Below are 16,330 nucleotides of genomic sequence, written 5' to 3' on the forward strand. Positions count from 1 at the left end.
TCAATATTGGTTCCAAGACAGAAGAGTGGAAAGGGTTGGGCTATGGGGGTTAAGTGACTTGCCCAGGGTCACACTGCTGGGAAATGTCTGAGACCAGATTTGAACCTAGGACCTCTCATCTCTAAGCCTGGCTCTCAATCCTCTGAGCTACCCAGCTGCCCCCTAAACTTCTCTTTCCTTCCTGGCTCTGAGGATTTGTCATCCCCAACATAGACAGACCTATTTTAGAAGGGTTTAGGATTATAGACTTAGAACTAACAACAGTCTTAGAAATTTCCATATCAATCCTTACTTTTACATACAAAGAAACTGATACTCATTGAGATTAAATTATTTAGCTAGTAAAGAACAGAGGTAGGCTTTGAATCTGAATTCTCTGACTCCTCACCCAATGCTTTCTTGAGGTTGACATTTTTTTTTCAGAATAATTAAGTTTAAAAAATTTTATTTTATTGATTAAGAAAATTTTTTCATGGTTCCATGATTCATGTTCTTTCCCTCCCTGCCTCCCACCCCCCTCCTATAGCCAAGGTGCAGTTCCAAAGGTTGACATTTCTTGAAGGATCTCACTTTGGTAACTGTGGCATAAGTCATATATCTTTAAGAATTTCAAGACACTATACACATTTGTAGTTCATAAGCATCCATACAAAGGCCTGTTAACATTGGGCCTTTCCCAAGAACTGAACTATAATTTCCTGGAACCACTAAGGCTTTGCTCTGGTGTGATGAAATGTAGAAGGAATTTAGAAAGCTGCTGATAATACTTTTAGTCCTTTTGCAGCATAGGAAACATTGAACTTAGCCCCTGGTTATCCAGAGTAATTAATTAAATAGAAAGCTACATGACAGCAGCTACATATCATGGCTTGTCCATTCTTCTCACTACTAGAGGTCCTTCCAGAAGTAGCTGTCCTGGGTTCCCTAACATTCCCAGCAATCCACTGTTTCAAGTCACATGCCTTAGGTGCAAAAATGTTTGCTTAGGTCCTTACTTCTACCCTTTTCCCTTCTCTTGCCTTATATGGACCACATTTTGTTAGCCTCAAACTGGGTGTGGGAGAGAGAAAAAATACTCACTTTCTCTTGTGTTGACATGGATATAAAAATAAAATGATTTCTAAGATTGATTTGAGAGGAAGGTCAATGTGGTATGTGATGGCACAACACCGGTCCAGGAAAGTGGGTACCTGGGTGGGATTTAGTCCAAGTTTTGCCACATTTTCAGTCTGTGATATGAGATCAGTCAGCCCCCTTTCCCTTCTGATCCTCAGTTTCTCCATTTGCCATATGAGGAAGGAGGGAAACAAGCAATTATTATGGACCTACTGTGTGTCAGGGCACTGTATTGTGTGTTTGATCCTTACAACAAACATGGGAAGTAGGTGCTTCTGTTATCCTCATTTTATAGAAGAGAGAACTGAGAGAGGAAGACTCAGTGACTTGTCTGAGATCCCACAGCCATTACGTGTTTGAAATTGAATATGAACTCAGATCTTCCTGACTCCAGGCCTGGCATGGCATCACTTAGCTGCCTCTAATATGAGGGGGCTGGACCAGCTGATCTCTCTATGGCCCCAGTCTAGTTCTAATTTTGTCTAATTCCACTATAGTATTCACACAGATGCCTTCTCTATTCCATTCCTGATCTGGCATCATCGAAGCATCTGTTTTCAATAGGACTGAATTGAATGCTTTTTTTTTTTTTGCTTCTGTAATAATGTAGAAAAGAACCTGGTTTTGGCTTAACATCCTTGGACCTCAGTTTCTTTATCTATAAAATGAAGACGATCCCCGAGGTCCCTTCTACTGCTAGGTCTATAATCTGTTATGATCTACTATATACCTCATGTTTTAGGAAAAGTCACATTATCCCAGACCAATGAGTCAATTTGAGCCCTTGGCTTTTCATTCTGTTCTCTTTGCTTGATATGAAAGTGGCTGGTGGAAATGCAATTCTCTACAGCCATAGTTCTGCCTTGCTATATGTCTGCCTTCTTTAGGAGAACCGAGCTTGCTCAGTTATGTGCTGAATGGGCAAATAAGCTAGGGGACCATTCTAAAGTTTTTTAAACTGTAAATAGAATGCTTTGTGCAAAAAGACAAACAAATGTGGGTGTGCTGAGCAAAACTGGCAGCTCAGAGCCAGAGACATGTTACAGATGGAAAAAATGTGTCCCTCTGCTTTCTCCTTGCCCCCCACCCCCATCCCAGCTCAGAAGAGGCTTTACATGGAAAAACTGAGGTTGGCAATTGAGCTCAATTGGCTTCTTGAAAGACTGAGTCAATTGCCAGTTTTTCAGCCCGGATGAAGGATTCCTTGCTGGTGTCTTCACATTCACAGTCTAATCTTGCAAGTTCTCTCCTGTTTTCAGAGGAAAGGGGGGAGGGTTGGGGTGCTTTCTGAGTATTTCTTTCTACTTGCTGCTGTGTTCCTGATCCTCCAGGCTCCTTTGGGAAGCCAGAAATGCAGATTGGGTTGTATGAAGCTGTAATTTTACTTCAGTGGTTGGGTTTTTCTTCCTAGGCAATGTGCAAATACCAAAGAGTAATCATCGCTTCCTCTTTTTGTGCAATTAGCATGCCCTCTTTTTGGAGAAAGGAGAAAGTTACACTTGTAAAAGTTCCAAATTAATTTTGTCTTTCTTCTTTAGGGATAGTTAGCGTCATTCCTGATGGAGGCCCCTGGAAGATGAAAACAAAAGCAAACCCAACCTAGGCACAGTGTTATATTCCTAACTTCTTTTAGAATTAAAATGAAGCGAGTCTTTGGGGATGTAGGTAGATGGGCAGGTAGAAGAGCTTTTACAAGGACTTCTTTTGAATTTTGCGTCACAATGATGAGTGACAGTAGAAACTGGTCAGCCCGAAAGGTGCTACTTGGAGGTTGAGGATAATACAATTGTTAATCAAAAATATGTGGCTCATCTGGGCCGGACCAATATAGCAATGATGAGATTGGGGAGGAGGGGTTGGGTGTGTGTGGTGGAGAGGAATGGTGGGAATGAACAAATCTCTCATACATATGCAAACCAAATGGAAAAGGGCATGCTGGTAGTGCAATGTGATATTCTGGGGTGGGAAATTGCCAACTTTGGAGCACAGTGTGTAGCCCGGAACCAGTGAGAAAGACCCACAGAAAGAGAATTGCAGCTTACAACTCCAGTACTAATTCTCTGTCATGTCATACCCACTCTTCTCTGCCTCAGAGAATAGGGGAAGAAACGATGAGCCTCCTAAATCTTCCTGCTCTGGGGCCTCACTCTCATCCAAGGGAAGAGGTAGAATTTCCCCCACCCATTGAGGTCCTTTTTGGTACCAAAAAGAAAAAAACAAACAAACATCAAACAAAAAGCACACCGCTAATTCCAAGCTTCTGTTGTTTGGGAGTAAACTGAAATCAAATTGCTCATATAATATCTAAAGAAGAAAAAGAGTCAGAGAAGGAAAGAATGAGAACGGCTAATGTTCTCTAAGCATTTGGGCTCTTGCCTCCCCCTTTCTTTTTCTTGGCCAATATTTTAAAATGATGAAATATGACTGCAGTCCCATCTTTACCTTTTCCTGAAGTAGGTAATACTAGAAGGTCATTCCTTTTTGTTAGAAAACTTCCACCCACACAGAATCATGGTGAATTTTTCTTTCCAGGGAGCTGAATCAGATTGAAAATGTTTTGTTTTTGTTTTTGTTTTTGTTTATTTTAGAATGATTAATTATGAGATATACACAAAATGACTTTAGGATTTAGAGTTAGAAAGGCAGGGGACTACCTGACTAGCTTTTTTTTTTTTTGCTTTATAGCTAGTGTAATTGAGTGCCAAAGAAAGGGAATGATTTCCCCAGGGCCATACAGATTGGAGGTAGCAAGAGAGAGAATTCAGCCCAGTCCCTTGACTCTAAGTCCAGGGCTTTTTTCTATATACCACATTATCTCTTCATCTTGGCAAGTAGCAGGACTGTTAAGGACAGAGAATCTTGTAAAAACCCAGACTTTCTTATAGGAATGGCCAGCAGAGAGATTAAGTGCCCAAGAACATTCTGTATTCACTTACCCACTATCCCTTGGCTGAGGTAACATGTCTTACATTGCCATAATATAGGCTGCCTTCAAATTGGAGGCAAAACATTTTAAAAGCATTGCTTTATTTTGAGTGATGAAAATTGTTCCAGGACTGGACCATTTATTTAGTTCAGTGTCTGTGAATGATGTCCTAAGAAGGGCTAAGTTGGAGAGAGAGGATATGCCATCTCTCCTCATGATGATCTATCCCTGCCTCCCTTCTGCTCCCCTCCCCAGGTTTCTTCACTTATTTATTTATTTTTATTTTTATAATCCTTGCTTTTTGGTTTAGTCACAATTACAATACAGAAAGGCAAGGGCTAGGCAAGTGAGGTTAAGTGACTTTACCAGGGTCACACAGTTAGGAAGTATCTGAGACGGGATTTGAAACTATTTACTGAGTCACTTACCTGCCCTGCTTCCTTGATTCCCCTGGGTTCTGAAGCAGAAATTGAATAACTACTAGTTTAGCATGTTATAGTGGAGATTCCTTTATGTGTGAGTTGAACTACATGGCCACTGAGGTTCCTTCCAGCTCTAAAATTCGGCAGTTCTATGATTTTGTGAAGAGAGGCTGAAACCTCACAATTTAGATTTCTATTTTAAATGGATATTTGAATATATTCAACACTTAAGAAAAGTTTGTTGAATTGAAGTGAACTGAAATGAATTGAAATTCTTCAACTTCATCATATACAAAATGAGATTAGATCGAAGGGGTCAAATTTCTATAGCAATCAACCTGCAAAATTCCTGAATTCAGGGGGCAGCTGGGTAGCTCAGTGGATGGAAAGCCAGGCCTAGAGATGGGAGGTCCTAGGTTCAAATCTGGCCTCAGACATTTCCCAGCTGTGTGACCCTGGGCAAGTCACTTGACCCTCATTGCCTAGCCCTTACTACTCTTCTGCCTTGGAAGTGATACACAGTATTGATTCCAAGATGAAAGGTAGGGGTTTAAAAAAAAATTCCTGAATGCAGCCCTAACCATATTAAAATGTAATTAGGAAATGTTTTATGAAATCAATAAAATTACAGTAAAACATAGCTAATATTAATTTGTAACTTTCTGTTTCTATTTGAGTTTGACATCACTGGACTAGATGATCTCCTAGACCCCTTACAGCTCCAAGTTCCATAGTCCCATCATCCTAAACTGATTGAATTAAAGGAAGACTGGTGAGGGGCATGACAGGGAGAATTCTGGGTTTGCTAGTCTGTTGTCTGTGCTCTGACCTTCAGTGATATTGCCCTTGGACTGCCCTTTTGTACAACACACATTCATGGTAGAGACTCACACAAAAGCTGGATCAATTGTTTTCCATTCTCGAGACCAAAGAATGTCCCGGCACCCCTGGGCTTATTCCAGGACGACTTAGTCACTGGCATTTTGAAAGTGAAAAAAGTTAAAGTTCTCTAGATTCATGACCCCAACTTTGAAACAGTTGATTTGGTCTGAGGAAATGAGTGAGCAAGGCAGGCTGTAGTGAGAGGCAGCAGCGCAGTGTGTGTCCATTCAAGGAAAGAACTGCCAGTGTTAGAGCTTAGAGGAACTGAGAACACAGATTGTTAGACCTGCTCACAGGGGAATTAGAACATAGAATGTCAGGTCTAGAAAAGACTTCAGCACATGGAATATCTGAACTTAAAGCAAATTTAGAACAGAGAATATGAGACCTGAAAAGATTTTAGAATGTAGAAAGTTAGACCTAGATGAGACTTTAGAATAGAATGTAAGAGCTGTAGAAACCTTAGAATGTGGAATGTTAGGGGGCAGTTGGGTGGCTCAGTGGATTGAGAGCCAGGCCTAGAGATGGGAGGTCCTAGGTTCAAATCTGACCTCAGGTACATCCTAGCTGTGTGACCCCAGAGTCACTTAACTCCCATTGCCTAGCTCTTACCAATCTTCTGCCTTGGAATACAGTATTGAACTAAGACTGAAGGTAAAGGTTTTTATAAGGAAGGAAGGAGGGAGAGAGAGAGAGAGAGAGAGAGAGAGAGAGAGAGAGAGAGAGAGAGAGAGAGAGAGAGAGAGAGAGAGAGAGAGAGAGAGAGAGAAAGGAAGGAAGAAAGGAAGAAAGGAAAAATGCAGGGTGTTCGAATAGAAGAGACTTTAGAACAGAGAATATGAGAACTGGAGAAACCTTAGAATATAGAATGTTAAGCTGGGAAGGACTTTAGAACATAGAATACCCATGCAGAATCAGACCATAAACATTATATCAATCTAGTTCCATTCATTTTATTAATGAGGAAACTTAGATCTAAAGAAGGGAAATAAATGATTTACAAAAGTTGACAGAACTGGCATCAGGGCAGAGTTTCCTGACATCCAAATTCTTTCCACTGCACCATGGATCATACAACAGTAATGAGACCTCACATTTATCCTGTGGGTTAAAGTGTACAAAACATTATCATGGCCTGCCCTTTTCAAGGTGTTTCTGCAAGAAACTTATGAGAGCGGTGGCATGAAAGTGTTTTGTGAAAGTTAAGTGTCAAGTGCTGTTACTTCTTCCTCATAGAGCCTCCCAGGGAGGCAGGGAAAGTGCTCTCAGGGAGGGTGGCATCAGTCCTGGAGATTTAGCTCAGGATATAATCAGGGCTGAGTCAGGAAATTAGGCTTTTAATGTCATGCCTAAGATTCTGACTTGTATGCTTTGGGCCATGTTTAACCCTGTTGGCAGATTCTGAAGACAGAAATGTCACCAGTCAGATAATGCATGAGCTTCCAGATGAGTGAGCTATGACTGGGTCAGTGCCAAGTGTTTGAAAGAGGGAGAACTCCTTGTAGTGAGCAGTGAGGTAAATTGGGCCAGAATTTCATGAATGCTATAACCTGGGATGCCTTCCTCCCTCATTTCTAACTGCCCAAATCTTACCTCCATGAAGACTTCCGTGACTCCTTTAGTCTTCCTTCCAATCTCACTGTGCTCTAGATGCCTCAAGTATTCAGTCTGCCTCCTGTAGGTGGCTGAGTGCTCTATCCACTGCACCACCTAGCTGTTTCATAGCACTTTCCTGAAGGAATGACTCCCATGAATCAATGCCTTACATAGTTGCAGAATAACCAAAACCAGATATGAAAAAAATAAATGTGCTGCACTTGGGCGTTGGAAAGGTTTGGGTTTGATGCCTGGCTCTGTGACCTTGGGCAAGTTTCTTCCTCCCTTTCCTCATCTATAAAATGGGGATAATGATAACACTTCACAGGGTTGTTGTGAGGCTCAAATGAGATAATACATGTAAAATGCTTTGTAAACCATAAAACGCTATAAATGCTAGCTGTTATTGTGCTTATTGATAGCCTCCCAATTTTCAGTCTACCTGAGCTGAGTTGTCTTAATTGTAGAAAGAGTCTTGGATTGATTGTCAGGATATCTGCATCTTGTCATCTACACCTGGCTTTGCCATTGAGAATCACTTTCTCTTTCTGGTCCTCAAGAGTCTTCGTGTCCCAGAGGAGAGAGTCCCACTAAGTCAGATATTTCCTTCTGCTTCAAACATTATATGAATGTTCCAGCACAAGAATGAACATACAATAGGTCATAACTGATTGGTTTCAGTTTGGATTCAGCATGGATTGAGCATTGGATAGAGTCTTGGCTTTGGAATTAGAGGATTAGTATTTAAAAATTGCCTCTTAATTGTGTGACCTTGGGCAAGTCTCTTGACCTTCTTGGGCCTCAGTTTCTTCAGTTGTAAAATACTTGGACTAGATCACTTTTGAGGTCCCTTTCAGATCTAGAGTTATGGTTTTTTGATCCTTTAGAGGCTTACTTAAGTAATTTGCTTATGATCAACAGTGTCAAAAGAAGAAATGGGACAAGATATATTGAGTGCTTGTCAGGAGTTGATAAGCTGGCAACAAGGTGGCATAGTGAGTGGATAGAGTCCTGGAGCAGGAAACTCATATTCCTGAGTTCAAATTCATCCTCAGACACTCACTAGCTGTGTGGCCCTGGGCAAGTCACTTAAAGGTATTTACCTCAGTTTCCTCAACAATAAAATGAACTAGAGAAGAAAATGACAAACCACTTCAGTATCTTTGCCAAGAAAACTCCAAATGGGGTCACAAAGAGTTGAATGCAACTGAAATGACTGAACAACAAGAAGGGAATTTGGAAAAGATATACATGCTATTTAACTCTGCCACAGTGATCATAATTTTGAACAATAATTCAGAATTGAGGGAGTAATCTGAGTACAAGAAATTGAGAAGAGCTAGTTTGTCTTTTTCATAGCCTTAAGATGTGGCAGTGGGGAACATAAGCTACTTGAAGGAAGGATTTTTCATTTTAAAATTTCTTTATATCTCCAATGGCTAACATGGCACATTGGCAATAGAGGGAATCAAAATAATGCTTATTGAATTGAAGAAGAAGTTCCAGCAACCCAAACTTGAGCTAGAAGTTCAGTATTCTCATAGGGCATGTTTTCTTACCTTGGGGATTGTGGTTTCATTTCTAAGTTTTGATAAAAACTCTTAATAAGTGATTAAGTGAGTTTGTGATCAACCATTCTGCCCTGTATACCCAGATATGGCCATTCACCAAGGAGTTTGTATAGCTTCACAGTTTGCCCACAGCTCAACAAGGGGACCCCCTAACTTATTTCCTCAGACACTTGCTCATGCAGTTTAGGCTGTCAAAAATAGAACTTGTATGCCTGGGGTAGGACATGTGTGTTCATTTCTTATACTGTTAGCAAAATCTGGCCCCATTGTCTAAGAATAATCTAACGAAATGAATTCTTGGGGTAGGTTAGTATGAATCTATTGCTTCCTCTTATCCTTTGATATATTGTAATTCATACTTTTCAAATGCATTATTTTTTTTCTTGCAAGACTTGGAATATTACCCTTGGAAGGGAGAAAGAAAAAAACAAATTGATTACTCCAGATTGCCTTACTTTTCAGTCAGAGTTCTAGTTTCTCTGGAGGGTCTAGATTCATAGAGTTGAATAATATTTTGAAGGACTCTTAAAATAATATGGATTGGGAATCTGCAGAACTGCGTTTGTATCTCAGTTTTACTTCTTACTAGCAACATAATAATGGGCAAGTCATTTTCTCTGCTTTAATTTCCTCAAGTATAAAGTAGAGATAATAATCCTTATGCTACTTCCCTCACAAGATAGTTGTGAGAAAATTGTCATTCAATCCAACCTCCTTATTTTTCTAGAGGAGAAAATTTAGACGTAGGGAGAAGAAGGCATTAAGCAAATTGACATGAATAAGAAATTCTCTCTTCTCTTGCAAGTTCTCTTGGTCTGGAACCTCAGATTTCTCTTCTATGGGATGGGGGTAATAACAATGATAGTTATTTCATAGAGTTGTTTTGTGAGATTCAGAGATGTGATAATGCAATTTGGTCCCAACTTGAACCCCAAATGCCAGACATTATTGTAATTAGTATTTGGACTGCCAATGGTGGATTTACTTGCTCTGAGGCCAAGCTCTTGACTTATCCCTTTCATCTGGGTATCTTGGGTTATCCCTCTCAGACCTGAAGCCAATAGCAGCAGTTGGGGCAGGAGCCCTAAGCCACTTTGGACAGGAAGGCCAAGGGGCCTGTCTTAAATGGTCTGGGTCTGGGGAGTCTGGCAGAGAGGAAACAGATTTCACAGGCTACTGAACCATATAACAAAGGTTGAGGGGGAGAAAAAAAATGAGCATAGCTCATAAAAGCAAGCATCTCTGCCTTTTTTTTTTTTGTTCAAGGGGAGTCTAATAGAAACTCTTAAGAGGCTCTGCATGTAAATAATGAAAGTCAACTTTTGTGAATTCCTTTTAAACTTGCCCTTTGAAGGGCTGACTTTTGTTGAGATATGCCCAAGATCATCTTGTTCACATACATGTCATTCTGAGAGCTGGAAGACCCTCAAGAGAATATTTGGTCCAGTTCTCTGCTGCTGGGTTAGATTAGAAGCAATAGTCTTCACAAAGTAGCCAGATAGTCTTCACATAGTAGGCAATAGATAAATGTTTATTGAATTGCAATTGTTTTTTAAATTTTTTAAATTAATTAATTTAGAATATTTTTCATTGGTTACAAGATTCATGTTCTTTCCCTCCCCTCCCCCCAACCCCCTCCCATAGCCAACATCCAATCCCACTGGGTTTTACATGTGTCCTTGATCAAGACCTATTTCCATATTATTGATATTTGTACTGGGTGATCCTCTAGAGTCTACATCCCCAATCATATCCCCATCAACCCATGTAATCAAGCAGTTGTTTTTCTCCTGGGTTTATGCTTCCATGGTTCTTCTTCTGAATGTGGATAGTGTTCTTTCTCATAAGCCCCTCAGAATTGTCCTGGATCATTGCATTGCTACTAGTAGAGAAGTCCATTACCTTCGATTGTGCCATAGTGTATTCCTCTCTGTGTACAATGCTCTTCTGGTTCTGCTCCTCTCACTCTGCATCACTTCCTGGAGGTTGTTCCAGTTCCCATAGAATTCCTCCACTTTATTATTCCTTTGAGCACAATAGTATTCCATCACCAACATATACCACCATTTGTTCAACCATTCCCCAATTGAAGGGTATCCCCTCATTTTCCAATTTTTTGCCACCACAAAGAGTGCAGCTATGAATATTCTTGTACAAGTCTTTTTCCTTATTTGCAATTGTTATTATTGCCATTTTATAGGTGAACTACTCAAGGCCCACTAAGGTCAGGCAACCAACCAGCAGAAAGGCAAAAAATACCCCTAGCCTCCAAGGAGCTCCCCTTTGTATGGAGGAGATGACATGTGCACAAGTTCCTACAACAGGAGATGGAAAGTATTCTTAGAGGGGAAGACAGCAACAGTGGATACTGGACCTCCTGTAGGACATTGGATTTGAGTTGAGTCTTGAAGGAAACCAGATAAGTCAAGAGGCAGAAGTGAGAAGGGACAGGATTCCAGGCAAAAGGACAACAATTCAAATGCTTGGAGGTGGCAGATGGAGTGTTGTGTCTGGGGAATACCCAGGAGACTAGGATGGCAGCAAAGTCTAAAAAAGAAGGGAAAAGCAGGAGGGGGCAAGGTGATTGATGTGAAGTGACTTACACAAGGGCCTACAGCTATTTAGTGGTGAAATGGGAGCTAAAACTTAGGTCATATGTTTCCTAGAAAAGATGTTTTCTTTGGCTTAGCTTGTCTCTCAGCTAAATAGTAACCAGGACAGCATTTTGAAAAATCAGAATCCTATAATGTCCAATATTCCATGAAATTCTAGGGCTTATATTCAGAGACTAATGCAGGAGTGTGAGATTGAAAGTCCTGAAACCTGATTAGAGTAAGGCCAACCCAGAGAGGTTTTACCATTTTTCTGGGCTCACATGACAGTAATTAAGTAGCAGAGTACTTGGTCAGATAGGAATTGTAGTGGCCTGATCATTCCCCTCACTCAAAAATCTAAAATGACTCATTATTGCCTAAAGATAATAAATATAAACTCAGCCTAGCATTTAAAGCCTTTCACAATTTGGCTCCCACCAGCCTTTTCTAAATATCTGTCATATAATATCCCTGTATATGCTTTATATTCTAACTAAAGTGGTCTACTTGACATTCTCCTGGATTTGACATCCCTATTGCCTCTGTATTGCCCCCCCCTCACCATAACTCCTTGGGCCTGGACTGTACAATGCCAACCCTCTCACCCCCCAATCTCTTTGTCCTCAAGGATTAGTTCAGGGGCCACCTTTTATAGGAGATTTTTTCAGCTCATTCCAGTTTTTAGTCCTCTTTCCCTCCTAGAGTTTCTTTGAATTTACTTAACTGTATGCATACTGTATTCCCTCCAGGAGAATGTAAGCTCTGTGAAGACAGTCCCACCTATTCATTTTCTATATGAGGAAATTGTGGTTTGGAGAGGTAAAAACTTCCTTCAGATTCTAAGGGAGAAATGGCAAAGCTAAGTTTTAAACCTAGGACCTTTGACTCCAAAGGCAACATTTTTTCCATTGTACTACACAAAGAGCACCTAGCATAGTGTCTTGTAAGATGGATGTGCTTAAGAAATACTTGTTTCATTCATACTGCCTTGAGTAAGATCTGCATGGTCAAAAGAATGATCCTTAGGTCAGCCAAACTTGGACCAAAAATGACTGTCAGTCCAGTGTAACTGTGATGGTTTGGATGCCACCTAGGTGGTGTCTTCCAGGAACACATTCAGCTATGACCATAGAAAATTTTGCTCTCTTCTCTTTGAATTGGTTCAGTTTTCTAATGAGGGTTGCTAGAAAATCAGAGCTGAATTTGGGGGTCTAAGCCACTGTTCAGTTTCCTAAGAGGATTTGTGTCCTGCCCATGCTGACTGAATGAACCAAGTACTCTGCCTTCTGCACTGTGGAAGCCCCACATTTCTAGACTGCTAACTGAGGTCATCATTCTTGCATCATAGATAAGTTCCTTCTCTAAAATGAAGGAATTTGACTAGATAATCTATAATGTACCTTCAGACAATCCTTTGGTTGTTGCTAGATGACACAGTGGATGAAGTGCCAGACTTTGAGTCGGGAAGACTCATTTTCCTGAGTTCTGGCCTCAAATACTTACTAGTTATGTCACTGGGAAAGTCACTTCTCCAGGTTTACTTCAGTTCCATTGCCAAAGAAAATCCTGAACAGGGTCTTGAAGAGTTGGCTATGACTTAAACAACTGAACAATGGCTCTTTCTGCTTGGGTAAAAATTGCATTTTTTCTCTGATGGTGTCACTGAGGCACAATTAGGTGGTTTCCTTAGGGGTTGTGACTATAAGCTTGGCACTTTGCATATATCTATAACTGGGTGTAGGAATGTGCTTAATTTGGAGGCTTTCAGTGTATCACCTACTGTAAGGGTAGGAGAAAGATTCTAAACAAGCTTGAAAGTCAGGGTCTCGCAAAAATACAAAAAGGAAGAAGTACTTGTAGGGTTGTCCTCCTGAAGCATGTAGTCTATATTTCTGCAAACATGGGTAACTGCTGTTGTGGAGAATGTTGCTTTTCTTTGCTTCAGTTTCACAGGAGAGTTGCCAGATGTTTCCAGTTATCTTTGGAGGAAGGAGGCGGAGGGAGCTGGTTACATTAGGATTTCCTTATGTATTTGGGCATCACTGGTAGTGCTGCTTCACATACTCAGTCATCCTTAGCCCATAGTCCTTGCCCTGCCTGTACCAACACAGATACTTTCCCTCCTTACCTTGGGGGCAGATTTCTTCAAATTGCAAACAGCTGCCCTGCTGAAAGGAATATGATTCACAGAGTCATGGGAATTATTTTGGTGGAGCTCCTTACTTGCATGTCATCTTAAATTTTATGAAGCTGAAATTTGTTCTCCTGTTGCTTTTTCTGTCATATCAATTTGGTCTTTTGCCAAGAGCTGGTTCCCCTCTCACTATTGAACATTACAGGCTGCATATAAGCATTTTAGGCCTAAGGATTCTGGTTTTAAACTATAGGACAACTCACTGTCCTAGTCAAATAGTATATAGAGAAGAAGCAATACAAATTGTATAATCACAGAGGGCAGAATTTCAGAGAGCAAAGACCTTTAGGATCATCTAGTCCAACTCTCTCCTTGTGGAAATATAATTAGCACTGTAGGGTACTGGAGACAAGTTGGTAATATGAGCTCATTGATTTAGGGGTGAGAAGAAACTCAGAGGTCAAATATTCCTGGTCCCTAATTTATATATGAGAAAAATGAGACCAAGAGAAATTAATAAATAACTTGCCCCAAGTCACATAGGTTAGTACAATTAGAACTGGGATTTGAACCTTTGGCACCAAATCTAGTGTTCTTCCTACCATGCTCTACAACATTGCCCTATGCTGGGCTTTCTGGATATGGAACAAAATAGTATGAGGAAATCTTACTTTGAGCAACATTTGTTTATGAATATGTTCATAAAACATTGGTAATAATTTAGGGGATGGTTTTTTGTTTTAAAAAATCCGCATTGCTGTGTTAGAAATGAGGCTTCCCTAGGATATTAGAGCTTTGGTATTTTTTAAATAGATATTTGATTTGCTCCTTCTTGGGAAAATACAAATGGTACAGACTATGGTTCCTCTGCAGGAATGATGATGATGATGAAAATGAAGTATAAATAGGAAGCCATGTTATCTCCACTTGATTATTATTATCCAAACAGCAGAGCCTGTAAGTAAGATAGTTGCAAAAATAATTTCTCTCTCTGTCTCACTCTCCATCCTTTCCTCCTTCCCTTCCTCCTTCCTTCTTTCCTTCCTTCCTTCCTTCCTTCCTTCCTTCCTTCCTTCCTTCCTTCCTTCCTTCCTTCCTTCCTTCCTTCCTTCCTTCCTTCCTTCCTTCCTTCCTTCCTTCCTTCCTCCCTCCCTCCCTCCCTCCCTCCCTTCCTTCCTTCCTTCCTTCCTTCCTTCCTTCCTTCCTTCCTTCCTTCCTTCCTTCATTTATTGAAAATCTACCATAAGTAAGATATTATGAGGATGTTGAGGATATGTAGTACATATTAATGTTTGAATTTCAGAAGCTTAATAGGTGGTATGGGCTCTAGTCCCTGCTCAGCCTACTAGTGATCTTGGGCAAATTACCTCCTATCTCTAGGGCTCAGTTTCCTTATTTATAAAATGAGGGAGTTGGACTAGATGATCCCTAAAGGCACTTAATTTTTGATTTTCTGAGGAATTCTATATCTTTTCAGTTCTCATCATTTATAAATTCATTCTTCAAAGCCATACTGTGGTATGTATATACAGCTCAACTTTTAATGCTGTCTTAGACAGGATCTTGGGGATTAAGACTGGAAACCTAGGTTCAGCCACAAATAGCATATTCTGTTAGAAGAGGCAGGCTGCCCTCTGTTGAATCATTTTTTCCATTTTATTGGGGAGGAGAGAGTGATAGGAGGAGATTAACTTAGCCAGGTATGTCATGTCTGCTTAATATCCGTTGACATCTGATGAAAGAAACATGTGAAAAGTTTGGCAATGAAGCCAAGCACCATAAAAGATAAGAGGTGGGGAGCTCACAAATTATTTTCTCTTTTAAATATCTACATGAAGTTTGTAATCTTCCAGTGGATTCTAAGAATGGGATGGGGGGGTTGAGCACTGGATAAGCTGGCATAGTAGTTAAGCTATTACATTTCAGACATAACCTCATCTGGGTAAGGTTAGCTGGTCTATAGGGAACTTCCACATCTTTAAACTATCAGAGGCACAAAGTAGATAAAAAAAATGACTGAGGCTGGAAAGCTGGTAGGTGAAGAGATGTGTGGTATTCTGTCACTCCTCAGTGTGACCTTTCTTCTTGGGTGGAATGAGCATAAGTTTGGGAATGGGAAGACCTGGGCCTTTGTTTCCACTTTGCCATCAGCTTTGTCTCTGACTTTAAACATGGGACCTCTCTTTTCTCTTGCTTGTACTTCATGAGGTAACATAGAAGGTGAAAGTAGAATGTTATGGTCATTAATGAGTCATCTCATGCCTCAGCTATATAGTAAGGTGCACAATGGGGTAGCTGCTAAAATCGAAGGTCTCCTGAAATCTTTTCTGGGATAGAAAGGGTTGGAAAACTCCTCTTTGGAAAGGCAGATAATTAAAGAAGTCATAAAGTTCTAAACCATTACTTAATGACATCCTGACCACAAAATGGCACAGAATTGCAATACATGAATGCACACATTCATTTTCCAGCCCTTGAGCAAACTCTTGTCACGGAGCCTCTGTTAATAATTGGGAAAGGTATGTACCAACTCACAGGCTTAATTCATGCATGTGCAAACTATTGAGGGTTAAATAAACTTGTATTTTTGATATCATACCTATCTCAAAATGATCCACCAGATATCAGATGCCAGTAAGAGCAAGTTTTATGTTTACCTCAACTTGGCTTTTGTCACTGATCATTTGTTTGCAGCTAGTGAGAGTTCCTCCCCAGCGTAAGTGTTTCATGCTCACGGTTTACTCAGGCAGGATTGACACTTCTCCCTGACATTTTTCTTTGGCTGAAAGCATAATGTTGACTCAATATAACTATGATACATCATAGCACTTATTGTGGCTATAGGTATGTCACAAATATTTCTAGGAATTTCTAAACAAGAATCACATATTCTAACTAATTCAATGATTCCCTTTCTGTGTTGGCCATAGGCCCATTGGTACATAACTGACCAGTTTTCAGCCTTGAACATACTTAACAGCCCCTATCTTCCTTATTATGCCTGAGTTTTCATTGGCTGTTCTCATTAAACTTGATTTTTTCTGTTCCTTCTTTACTAAAATGATTTGATCTGAAGGTCTATTTATGAT

At 40.3% G+C, this 16,330-nt stretch overlaps 1 protein-coding gene and 1 long non-coding RNA gene across 7 annotated transcripts in view; one reads left to right on the top strand and one right to left on the bottom strand.

Moving 5' to 3' along the window:
- Window positions 1–16,330, top strand: part of COL5A1 (collagen type V alpha 1 chain) — a 307,559-nt gene that overhangs the window by 11,474 nt on the left and 279,755 nt on the right. The window lies entirely within an intron of this gene.
- The window catches only part of LOC107652241 (uncharacterized), a 57,842-nt gene continuing 51,535 nt past the window's right edge, over window positions 10,024–16,330 (bottom strand). Inside the window, exons 4-5 of one of the 4 annotated variants that reach the window (XR_008915363.1) lie at window positions 12,962–13,086; window positions 10,024–11,060 (exon numbers count right to left, since the gene is read on the bottom strand). This is a non-coding gene — a long non-coding RNA (uncharacterized LOC107652241). Of the gene's footprint in view, window positions 13,087–16,330 lie in introns of all 4 variants that reach the window. The other 3 variants (XR_008915364.1, XR_008915361.1, XR_008915362.1) reach the window with 3 other exon arrangements.

Source organism: Monodelphis domestica, chromosome 1 (genome assembly GCF_027887165.1).
Source record: "Monodelphis domestica isolate mMonDom1 chromosome 1, mMonDom1.pri, whole genome shotgun sequence".
NCBI lineage: Eukaryota > Metazoa > Chordata > Mammalia > Didelphimorphia > Didelphidae > Monodelphis > Monodelphis domestica.